Below are 12101 nucleotides of genomic sequence, written 5' to 3' on the forward strand. Positions count from 1 at the left end.
ATTTGTATAGGCTGGCCATTTGGCACGTCAAGAGTCATTCATTGGAATCGATGAGCAATGAGTCTCTGTCGAGCAGCCCTTCCAGCCGCAGCAGTGTTATGCTGCCTCCTCCTTGGTGAAGCTCCTTGTCGTCCTCCTCATCATTGTTCTGCTCCTGAGGTGGATCATCCATCCCTGGTGGTAACAGCTGGTCCCTAATAGTGGCCAGATAGTGCAGAATGCAGCAGACAACGGTGATCATAGAGACTCTATCAGGTGGGCACTGCAATGTCCCTCCAGAACGGTCAAGGCAGCGTAAATGTTGCTTCTGAACCCCGATAGTTTGCTGGATAATGGCCCGGGTTGCAGTATGGCTGGTATTGCAGCACTGCACAGCAGGGATGGTGGGATTGCGGAGGGGTGTCACCAGCCAGGGAGCCACACCATACTCTTTGTTGCCCAGGAGCCAGCCACGGCCTTCATGCGCTGGCTTGAAGAGTCGTGGCACAGTGTTCTCCCACAGGATGAAGGCATCGTGGCAGCTACCAGGATAGCGGGCATTGACAGCGAGGATCATCTGCCTGTGATCGCAGAACAGCTGTACGTTGAGGGAGTGGAATCCGTTGCAATTCTAAAAGATCTCTCTACTGTGGAGCGTGGCCCTCAATGCCACAAGCGTACCATCAATGGCTCGTTGATCCCTGCAGAAGCCCGCAATCTTGGCAAAACCATGGGTGCGCTCATCCTGGTCTTCCCTTGACGTGCTGAACTTGATGTAATCTATCCGTTTGGCGGAGAGAGCATCGGTCACCTGCCGAGTACAGCAATGTACTGCAAACTGTGAGATGTTGCATATCCCACCTACAGGAGACAGGAGACCTTCATTGCCACCGTAACTTTCACTTCCACTGACAGCGAGGTCCTGGTGCTGATGTCAGCTGCCAGGTATGTCTGCAGAAAGTTGCAATGCTCTGTCGCCTCCTCCCTGCGAAATCTCAGCCCTCTTTAGCACCTCGGACATCACAAGATAAGGGCAATGCGCACGGTAAACCCTGAGTGTGTACAGCCTCCTGCCCGGCCATCTGGGGCCTCTTCTCTCGGGAGGATGCACATTGGGACTAAACTGTCTCTGCAGCCGGCAACTTTCAAGCCGGTGCCACAGGATGACATGGTGTGTCATCATTTGGCACATACAAACATAGAAAATAGGTACAGGAGTAGGCCATTCGGCCCTTCGAGCCTGCACCACCATTCAACAAGATCATGGCTGATCATTCACCTCAGAACCCCTTTCCTGCTTTTCGCTATTTCCAAGGCCACCTCCTTAAGTACTCTGGGGTGCAGTCCATCAGGCCCTGGGGATTTATCAGCCTTCAATCCCATCAATTTCCCCAACACAATTTCCCAACTAATAAGGATTTCCCTCAGTTCCTCCTTCTTACTAGACCCTCGGTCCCGCAGTACTTCCAGAAGGTTATTTGTGTCTTCTTTTGTGAAGACAGAACCAAAGTATTTGTTCAACTGGTCTGCCATTTCTTTGTTCCCCATTTTAAATGCACCTGAATCTGACTGCAAGGACCTACGATTGTCTTCACTAATCTTTTTCTCTTCACATATCTATAAAAGCTTTTGCAGTCAGTTTTTATGTTCCAGCAAGCTTCCTCTCATACTCTATTTTCCCCCTCCTAATTAAACCCTTTGTCCTCCTCTGCTGAATTCTAAATTTCTCCAGTCCTCAGGTTTGCAGGTTTTTCAGGCCAATTTATATGCCTCTTCCTAGGATTTGACACTATCCTTAATTTCTCTTGTGAGCCACGGTTGAGCCACCTTCCCCTTTTTATTTTTATTCCAGAGAGGGATGTGCAATTGTTGAAGTTCATCCATGTGATCTTTAAATGTTTGCCATTGCCTATCCACCGTCAACCCTTTAAGTATCACTCGCCAGTCTATTCTAGCCAATTCACGTCTCATACCATCAAAGTTACCTTTCCTTAAGTTCATGACCCTAGTCTCTGAATTAACTGTGTCACTCTCCATCTTAATAAAGAATTCTATCATATTATGGTCACTCTTCCCGAAGGGGCCTTGCACAACAAGATTGCTAAATAGTCCTTTCTCATTACACATCACCCAATCTAGGATGGCCAGCCCTGTAGTTGGTTTCTAGACGTATTGGTCCAGAAAACCATTCCTAATACATAGAAACATAGAAACATAGAAAATAGGTGCAGGAGTAGGCCATTCGGCCCTTCGAGCCTGCACCATCATTCAATGCGTTCATGGCTGAACATGCAACTTCAGGACCCCATTCCTGCTTTCTCTCCATACACCTTGATCCCCCTAGTAGTAAGGACTATATCAAACTCCTTTTTGAATATATTTAGTGAATTGGCCTCAACAACTTTCTGTGGTAGAGAATTCCACAGGTTCACCACTCTCTAGGTGAAGAAGTTTCTCCTCATCTCGGTCCTAAATGGCTTACCCCTTATCCTTAGACTGTGACCCCTGGTTCTGGACTTCCCCAAAATTGGGAACATTCTTCCTGCATCTAACCTGTCTAAACCCGTCAGAATTTTAAACGTTTCTATGAGATCCCCACTCATTCTTCTGAACTCCAGTGAATACAAGCCCAGTTGATCCAATCTTTCTTGATATGTCAGTCCCACCATCCCGGGAATCAGTCCAGTGAACCTTCGCTGCACTCCCTCAACAGCAAGAATGTCCTTTCAAAAGTTAGGAGACCAAAACTGTACACAATACACCAGGTGTGGCCTCACCAAGGCCCTGTACAACTGTAGCAACACCTCCCTGCCCCTGTACTCAAATCCCCTCGCTATGAAGGCCAACATGCCATTTGCTTTCTTAACCGCCTACTGTACCTGCAAACCAACCTTCATTGACTGATGAATCATGACACCCAGGTCTCGTTGCACCTCCCCTTTTCCTAATCTGTCACCATTCAGATAATAGTCTGTCTCTCTGTTTTTACCACCAAAGTGGATAACCTCACATTTATCCACATTATACTTCATCTGCCATGCATTTGCCCACTCACCTAACCTATCCAAGTCACTCTGCAGCCTCATAGCATCCTCCTCGCAGCTCACACTGCCACCCAACTTAGTGTCATCCGCAAATTTGGAGATACTACATTTAATCCCCTCGTCTAAATCATTAATGTACAATGTAAACAGCTGGGGCCCCAGCACAGAACCTTGTGGTACCCCACTAGTCACTGCCTGCCATTCTGAAAAGTACCCATTTACTCCAACTCTTTGCTTCCTGTCTGCCAACCAGTTCTCAATCCACTTCAGCACACTACTCCCAATCCCATGTGTTTTAACTTTGCACATTAATCTCTTGTGTGGGACCTTGTCGAAAGCCTTCTGAAAGCCCAAATTCACCACATCAACTGGTTCTCCCTTGTCCACTCTACTGGAAACATCCTCAAAAAATTCTAGAAGATTTGTCAAGCATGATTTCCCTTTCACAAATCCATGCTGACTTGGACCTATCATGTCACCCCTTTCCAAATGCGCTGCTATGACATCCTTAACAATTGATTCCATCATTTTACCCACTACCGATGTCAGGCTGACTGGTCTATAATTCCCTGTTTTCTCTCTCCCTCCTTTTTTAAAAAGTGGGATTACATTGGCTACCCTCCACTCCATATGAGCTGATCCAGAGTCGATGGAATGTTGGAAAATGATTGTCAATGCATCCGCTATTTCCAAGGCCACCTCCTTAAGTACTCTGGGATGCAGTCCATCAGGCCCTGGGGATTTATCGGCCTTCAATCCCATCAATTTCCCCAACACAATTTCCCAACTAATAAGGATTTCTCTCAGTTCCTCCTTCTTACTAGACCCTCTGACCCCTTTTATATCCGGAAGGTTGTTTGTGTCCTCCTTAGTGAATACCGAACCAAAGTACTTGTTCAATTGGTCTGCCATTTCTTTGTTCCCCGTTATGACTTCTCCTGATCTGACTGCAGGGGACCTATGTTTGTCGTTACACACCTTTTTCTCTTTACATATCTATAGAAGCTTTTGCAGTCCGCCTTAATGTTCCCTGCAAGCTTCCTCTCGTACTCTATTTTCCCTGCCCTAATCAAACCCTTTGTCCTCCTCTTCTGAGTTCTAAATTTCTCCCAGTCCCCGGGTTCGCTGCTATTTCTGGCCAATTTGTATGTCACTTCCTTGGCTTTAATACTATCCCTGATTTCCCTTGATAGCCACGGTTGAGCCACCTTCCCTTTTTTATTTTTACGCCAGACAGGAATGTATAATTGTTGTAGTTCATCCATGCGGTCTCTAAATGTCTGCCATTGCCCATCCACTGTCAACCCCTTAAGTATCATTCGCCAATCTATCCTCGCCAATTCACGCCTCATACCTTCAAAGTTATCCTTCTTTAAGTTCTGGACCATGGTCTCTGAATTAACTGTTTCATTCTCCATCCTAATATAGAATTCCACCATATTATGGTCACTCTTCCCCAAGGGGCCTCGCGCAACGAGATTGCTAATTAATTCTCTCTCATTGCACAACACCCAATCTAAGATGGCCTCCCCCCTAGTTGGTTCCTCGACATATTGGTCTAGAAAACCATCCGTCATGCACTCCAGGAAATCCTCCTCCACCGTATTGCTTCCAGTTTGGTTAGCCCAATCTGTATGCATATTAAAGTCACCCATGATAACTGCTGCACCTTTATTGCATGCACCCCTAATTTCCTGTTTGATGCCCTCCCCAACATCACTACTACTGTTTGGAGGTCTGTACACAACTCCCGCTAACGTTTTTTGCCCTTTGGTGTTCTGCAGCTCTACCCATATAGATTCCACATCATCCAAGCTAATGTCCTTCCTAACTATTGCATTCATCTCCTCTTTAACCAGCAATGCTATCCCACCTCATTTTCCTTTTATTCTATCCTTCCTGAATGTTGAATACCCTTGGATGTTGCGTTCCCAGCCCTGATCATCCTGGAGTCACGTCTCTATAATCCCAATCACATCATATCTGTTAACATCTATTCACACATTTAATTCATCCATCTTATTATGGATACTCCTTGCATTAAGACACAAAGCCTTCAGGCTTGTTTTTTTAACACCCTTTCTCCTTTTAGAAATATGATGTAGTGTGGCCCTTTTTGTTTCTTGCCTTTGTTTACTCGGCCTTCCACTATTGCTTTTTACCTTTCTACCATCTGTTTCTCACTCCATATTACTTCGCCCTGTCTCGCTGCATTGGTTCCCATCCCCCTGCCATAATAGTTTAAACACCCCCGAACTGCATCAGCAAATGTTACCCGCAGGACATTAGTTCCAGTCCTGCACAAGTGCAGACCGTCCCTTTTGTACAGGTCCCACTTCCCCTAGAACTGGTTCCAATGTCCCAGGAATTTGAATCCCTCCCTCTTGCACCACTGCTCAAGCCACGTATTTATTCTAACTATCTTGCTCCCTCTACTCTGATTCGCATGTGGCACTGGTAACAATCCAGAGATTACTACCTTTGAGGTTCTACTTTTTAATTTAACTCCTAGCTCCCTAATTTCAGCTTGTAGGACCTCTTCCCACTTCGTACCTATATCGTTGGTACCTACATGTACCACGACAACTGGCTGTTCACCCTCCCTCTCCAGAATGCTCTGCAGCCACTCCGAGACATCCTTGACCCTTGCACCAGGGAGGCAACATATCATCCCGGAGTCTCGGTTGCGGCCGCAGAAACTCTTATCTATTCCCCTTACAATAGAGTCCCCTATCACTATAGCTCTCCCACTCTTTTTCCTGCCCTTCTGTGCAGCAGAGCCACCCATGGTGCCATGAACCTGGCTGCTGGTGCCTTCCCCTGGAAAGTCACCTCCTCCAACAGTATCCCAAACGGTATATCTGTTTTGGAGGGAGATGACTGCAGGGGACTCCTGCACTACCTTCCTGCTCTTGCCTTGTCTCTTGGTCACCCATTCATTATCTGTCCTCACCCTTACTTGCGGTGTGACCAACTCACTAGATGTGCTATCCACAACATTCTCAGCATCGCGCATGCTCCAGAGTGAGTACATCCGCAGCTCCAGTGCCATCATGCGGTCTGTTAGGGGCTGCAGCTGAACACACTTCCCGCACACATAGTAGTCAGGCACACTGGAAGTGTCCCTGATTTCCCATATAGCACAGGAGGCGCATGACACAGGTCCGAGCTCTCCTGCCATGACTTAATCCTTAAATTAATTTACTTACTAAAATTTAATTAAACACCAAATACACTCCAGGAAATCCTCCTCCATCATATTGCTACCAGTCTGGTTAGCCCAATCTATATGTAGATTAAAGTTGCCCATGATAACTGCTGTACCTTTATTGCACGCATCCGTAATTTCTTGTTTGATGCTGTCCCCAATCTCTCTACTACTGTTTGGTGGTCTGTACACAACTCCCACTAGTGTTTTCTGCCCTTTGGTATTCCGCAGCTCCACCCATACATATCACAGCGAAATGGAAATTGCAAATTTTCCCGATATGTAACCCACAATGTGACTGAGATACTAATACTCAATCTGACACCTACACCCTATTCTCTGCGCGAGCATCAAACGCAGCACTGACTTCTGCGATCTACCTTGTGCAGACCCACTTTTTCAGGCGTCATCGACGCCAGCCGTTAAGTGAGGCAGCAAAAGTGAATGTGGCAAGAAGGGCAGCAGAATGAAAGGGCACTGGTTCACGATAGCAACAACTTGCAGTTCACCCATCACCCCTGTGCTGACTGACCTACATTGGCTCCCGGTTAAGCAACGCCTCGATTTCAAAATTCTTATCCTTTTTTTCAAATCCCTCCATGGCCTCATCCCTCCCTATCTCTGTAATCTCCACCAGCCCCACAACCCCCCGCCCCCCCCCCCCCCCCCGAGATGCCTGTGCTCCTCTAATTCTGCCCTCTTGAGCATCCCTGATTATAATTGCTCAACCATTGGTGGCCGTGCCTTCAGCTGCCTGGGCCCCAAGCTCTGGAATTCCCTCCCTAAACCTCTCCGCCTCTCTACCTTTCTTTCCTCCTTCAAAACACTCCTTAAAACCTACCTCTTTTACCAAGCTTTTGGTCACCTGCCCTAATTTCTCCTTAGGGACCTTGGAGTGCTGGTCTACAGATCCTTGAAGGTAGCAGTCAAATTTTATGCCTTATTATAATCCTGTCAAGCACCTTTGGACGTTTTAAAGGCACTATATACATACAAGTTGTTATTGTTGTCATAATAGAAATTTACAGCACGGAAGGAGGCCATCTTGGCCCATCGTGTCTGCGCCGGCCAACCAATAGCTATCCAGTTTAATCCCACTTTCCAGCTCTTGTCCTTAGCCTTGTAGGTTATGGCTCTTCAAATGCATATCCAAGTATTTTTTAAATGTGATGAGGGTTTCTGCCTCTACCACCCTTTCAGGTAGTGAGTTCCAGAGCCCCACCACCCTCCGGGTGAAGAAACCTTCCCCTCATATCTCCTCTAAACTTTCCCCCAATTACTTTAAATTTATGCCCCTGATTGTTGAACCCTCTGCCAAGGGAAACAGGTCCTTCCTATCCACTCTATCCAGGCCCCTCATAATTTTATACTCCTCAATCAGGTCTCTCCTCAGCCTCCTCTGTTGCAAAGAAAACAGACACAGCGTCTCCAATCTTTCCTCATAGCCAAAATTCTCCAGTCCAGGCAACATTCTTGTAAATCTCCTCTGCATCTTTTCCAGTGCCATCACATCTTTCCTGTAATGCGGTGACCAGAACTGCTCACAGTACTCCAGCTGCGGCCTAATCAGTGTTTTACATAGTTCAAGCATAAGCTCCTTGCTCTTGTATTCCTTGCCTTGACTAATAAAGGCAAGTATTCCATTTGCCTTCTTAACTTCCTTATCTACCTGCCCTGCTACCTTCAGGGATCTGTGGATCTGCACTCCAAGGTCCCTTTGTTCCTCTACACTTCTCAGTGGCATACCATTTAATGTGTATTCCCCTAACTTGTTAGACCTCCCCAAATGCATTACCTCACACTTATCCGGATTGAATTCCATTTGTCACTGTTCTGCCCACCTGACCAGTACATTGATATCTTCCTGCAGTCTGCAGCTTTCTTCTTCATTATCAATCACACAGCCTATTTTAGTGTTATCTGCAAACTTCTTAATCATACTGCCTACATTCAAGTCCAAATCAGTGATAAAAACCACAGAAAGCAAACAAATATAACACCTTTGTAGTAAAAAATATATCAAAGCATTTCACAAAAGCATATAAAGACAAAGATGGATGCCGAGTCAAAGAAGAAGATATTAGGAGTAGCTAACACCCTGGTCAAAGAGTCAGGTTTTAAGGAGAGTCTTAAAAGAGAAGAAGGAGGTGGAGAGGCAAAGAGGTTTAGAAAGAGAATTCCAGAGCCTGGGGCCTGGATAGCTGAAAGCCTGGGGCGCCTATGGTGGGGAAAAGCAGGTGAGGAATACCCAAGAGACCAGAGTTGGAGGAAGGTAAAATTTTCGAAGGTTTGTAGGGCTGGAGGAGGTTACGGAGATAGGGAGGGGTGAGGCTATGGAGGGATTTGGACACTAGGACAAGCTTTTTAAATTTTGAGAGGACCGGGATTTGTCAGCGGGATTTGGTGTGGAGTACGATGTGGGCAGCAGAGTTTTGGATTAGCTGAAGTCGATGGAGGCTGGAGGATGGGAGGCTGGCCTGGGGATCATGGGAAAGGACAAAGATTGGATAATGCTTCGGCTTCAGAGGCAGGAGTGCTGCCCACATAGTGCACACTGCAGTTCACCACAGTTACATCGACAGCACCTTCTATCCCTGCAACCGTTCCCATTGAGAAGGACAGGAGCAGCAATATAGTACGGTAGCGTAGTGGTTATGTTACTGCACGAGCAATCCAGAGGCCTGGACTGATAATCCAGAGACAAATAGTTCAAATATAATGGTAAGTACTGCAGGGAATTGAATACTGCCAGGGTAATCTCCTGGACTAGTTTCGATCACCTGGATGGGTCGGAGAGGAATTTTCCCAGATTTTTTCTCCCTAAATTGGCCTCGCCCAGCAAATCACATGGCTCCCGTTGGGGTCGCGTGTAGAATGTTTCAGTATAAGGGGTGTCGCAGTTGTGTGAGGCAGACTGGTTGTGCTGGGTGCTCTTTGCCTTTCCGTCATTGTTCCTAGGTTTATATGTAACCTTCAAGGCTGCTGACCGAGGGCCATGCAGCTCTTTATCGGCCAGTGCGGACACGATGGGCCGAAATGGCCTCTTTCTGCATTGCAAATGTTTGTGTTTCTAAATCCCACCATGGCAGATGGGGAATTTAATATTCAGTTAATTCATTAAATCTGGAATGAACAACTCGTATCAGTAACGGTGACAATGAAACTACAGGATTGTTGTAAAAACTCATCTGGTTCACTATTGTCCTTTAGGGAAGGAAATCTGCCGTCCTTACCCGGTCTAGCCTCTATGTGATTCTAGACTCACAACAATGTGGTTGATTCTTAACTGCCCTTTGAAATGGCCAAGCGAGCCACTCAGTTATATAAAGTGGCTCACCATCACCTTCTCAAGGGCAATTAGGAATGGGCAATAAATGCTGGGTTTGCCCACATCCCATGAACGAATGAATAAAAAAACATTTCATGGATACACCAAATACCGGCCAAGTCATGCATCACTCTGACGAGGACATATATCACCATTCCTTCAATGTCGTGGGGACAATAGCTGGGAATTCCCTACCTGTCAGCTCTGTTGACACTGTCTTAGTCATGGCTCATTGGTACCACTCTCACAGTCAAAAGGTTGTGGGTTTTCAAGAACTGCGAGTATTTGTGGTTGATATGAGCAGGGGCATCTGAAGTGAGAAAAGTTCTGCTTCAAGCATCTCTCACCTTGTTCTAGAACATAAGAACATAAGAAATAAGAGCTATTCGGCCCCTTGAGCCTGCTCCACCACTTAATACAATCATGGCTGATCTGATCATGGTCTCAACTTCACTTCCCTGCCCGCTCCCCAGAACCCTTGATTTCCGTATCGTTCAATAATCTGTCGATCTCCACCTTAATTTTATTCAATGACCCAGCCTCCGTAGCTCTCTGGGGCAGAGAATTCCAAAGAATTAAAGAGAAGAAATTCCTCCTCAGTTCTGTTTTAAATGGGCGACCCCTTATTCTGAAATTATGCCCCCTAGTTCTAGATTCCCCCATGAGGGGAAACATCCTCTCTGCATTTACCCTGTCAAGCCCCCTCAGTATCTTATACATTTCAATAAGATGACCTCTCATTCTTCTAAACTCCAATGAGTATAGGCCCAACCTCCTCAAACTTTCATCATAAGACAACCCCATCATTTCAGGAATCAACCTCGTGAACCTTCTCTGAACTGCCTTCAATGCAAGTATATCCCTCCTTAAATAAGGAGACGAAAACTGTACGCAGTACACCAGGTGTGGTCTCACCAACACCCTATGTAGTTGTAGCAGGACTTCCCTACTTTTATACTCTATCCCTCTTGCAATAAAGGCCAACTTTCCTTTTGCCTTCCTGATTACTTGCTGTACCTGCATACTAACTTTTTGTGTTTCATGTACAAGGACCCTCAGATCCCTCTGTACTCAACATTTTGTAATCTTTCCCCATTTAAATAATACTTTTCTTTTTTCTTTTTCCGACCAAAATAGATAACCTCACATTTTCCCAAACTTAATAAGCCATCTGCCAAATTTTTGCCCACCCACTTAGCTTATTTATATTCCCTTGCAGATTCTTTGTGTCCTCCTCACAACTTGCTTTCCCACCTATCTTTGTATCATCTCATCAAATTTGGCTACATCGCACTCGGTCCCTTCATGCAAGTCATTAATATAGATTGTAAATAGTAGAGGCCCCAGCACTGATCCCTGCGACACTCCTCTAGTTTCTGTTTGGCAACCTGAAAATGACCGATTTATCCCGACTCTCTGTTTTCTGTTAGTTAGCCAATCCTCTATCCATGCTAATATATTACCCCCAACCACACGAGCTCTTATCTTGTGCAGTAACCTTTTATAAATTCAAAGCTTTTCTCTCTTCCTTTTTTCAGAACCCAGTCTGAGGCCAGGATCCCACAAGAACTGCAATGATTGAGGGAGAAGACCCACCACCTTCTCAAGGCAAGTATGGATGGATGAGTAATTAATGTGACCTTGCCATCGTTGCCCACATCCTGTCAACAAATAAACACAAATAATTATTTGGTTAGGAAGCACGTTGATGTGTCTTGATGATGTGATATATAAATGCAGGTCCTTTATGTTGTGTATCTGTAAAGCATGCACTCCCATATTCCGCCACCAGGGAGCACATCCTCTGAAGTTCCAAGGGATCCCAGCATCCCTTGGGAGCACTGTAGATAAGCCGGCCCCTAAAGCCTGTTCCTCACTCTGGAGTGTCTTAATAAAGACTGAGGTCACTGTTATTTTAACCTCCCTGTGTGCAGTCTCATCTGTGTTAGGAACACAACAACTGGCGACGAGTACACAAATCCAACGCAAAGATGCAGCAGACTGTGGGCATCCTGGAGAAGTCCTCAGAGGGTGAGGACTGGGAAGCCTATGTGGAACGGGTAGACCAATACTTGGTAGCCAACGAGCTGGACGGAGAAGGAAGCACTGCAAAAAAGAGAGCGGTCCTCCTCACAGTCTGCGGGGCACCGACCTATAGCCTCATGAAGAATCTTCTGGCTCCGGTGAAACACACAGATAAGTCGTATGGGGATCTGTGTACACTGGTTCGGGAGCATCTTAACCCGAGGGAGAGCATGCTGATGGCGAGGTATCGGTTCTACACGTGCTAGCGATCTGAAGGTAAGGAAGTGGCGAGTTACGTCCAGAGCTAAGGCGACTTGCAGGACAATGTGAGTTTGATGGCTACCTGGAGCAGATGCTCAGAGACTTTTTTGTACTGGGCATTGGCCTCGAGACCATCCTATGAAAACTTTTGACTGTAGAGACACCGACCCTCAGTAAGGCCATTGCGATAGCACAAGTGTTTATGTTCACCAGTGATAACACCAAACAAATCTCTCAGCACACAAGTACTAGCAAT

This window comes from Pristiophorus japonicus, chromosome 2, assembly GCF_044704955.1.
Source record: "Pristiophorus japonicus isolate sPriJap1 chromosome 2, sPriJap1.hap1, whole genome shotgun sequence".
Classification (NCBI taxonomy): domain Eukaryota; kingdom Metazoa; phylum Chordata; class Chondrichthyes; family Pristiophoridae; genus Pristiophorus; species Pristiophorus japonicus.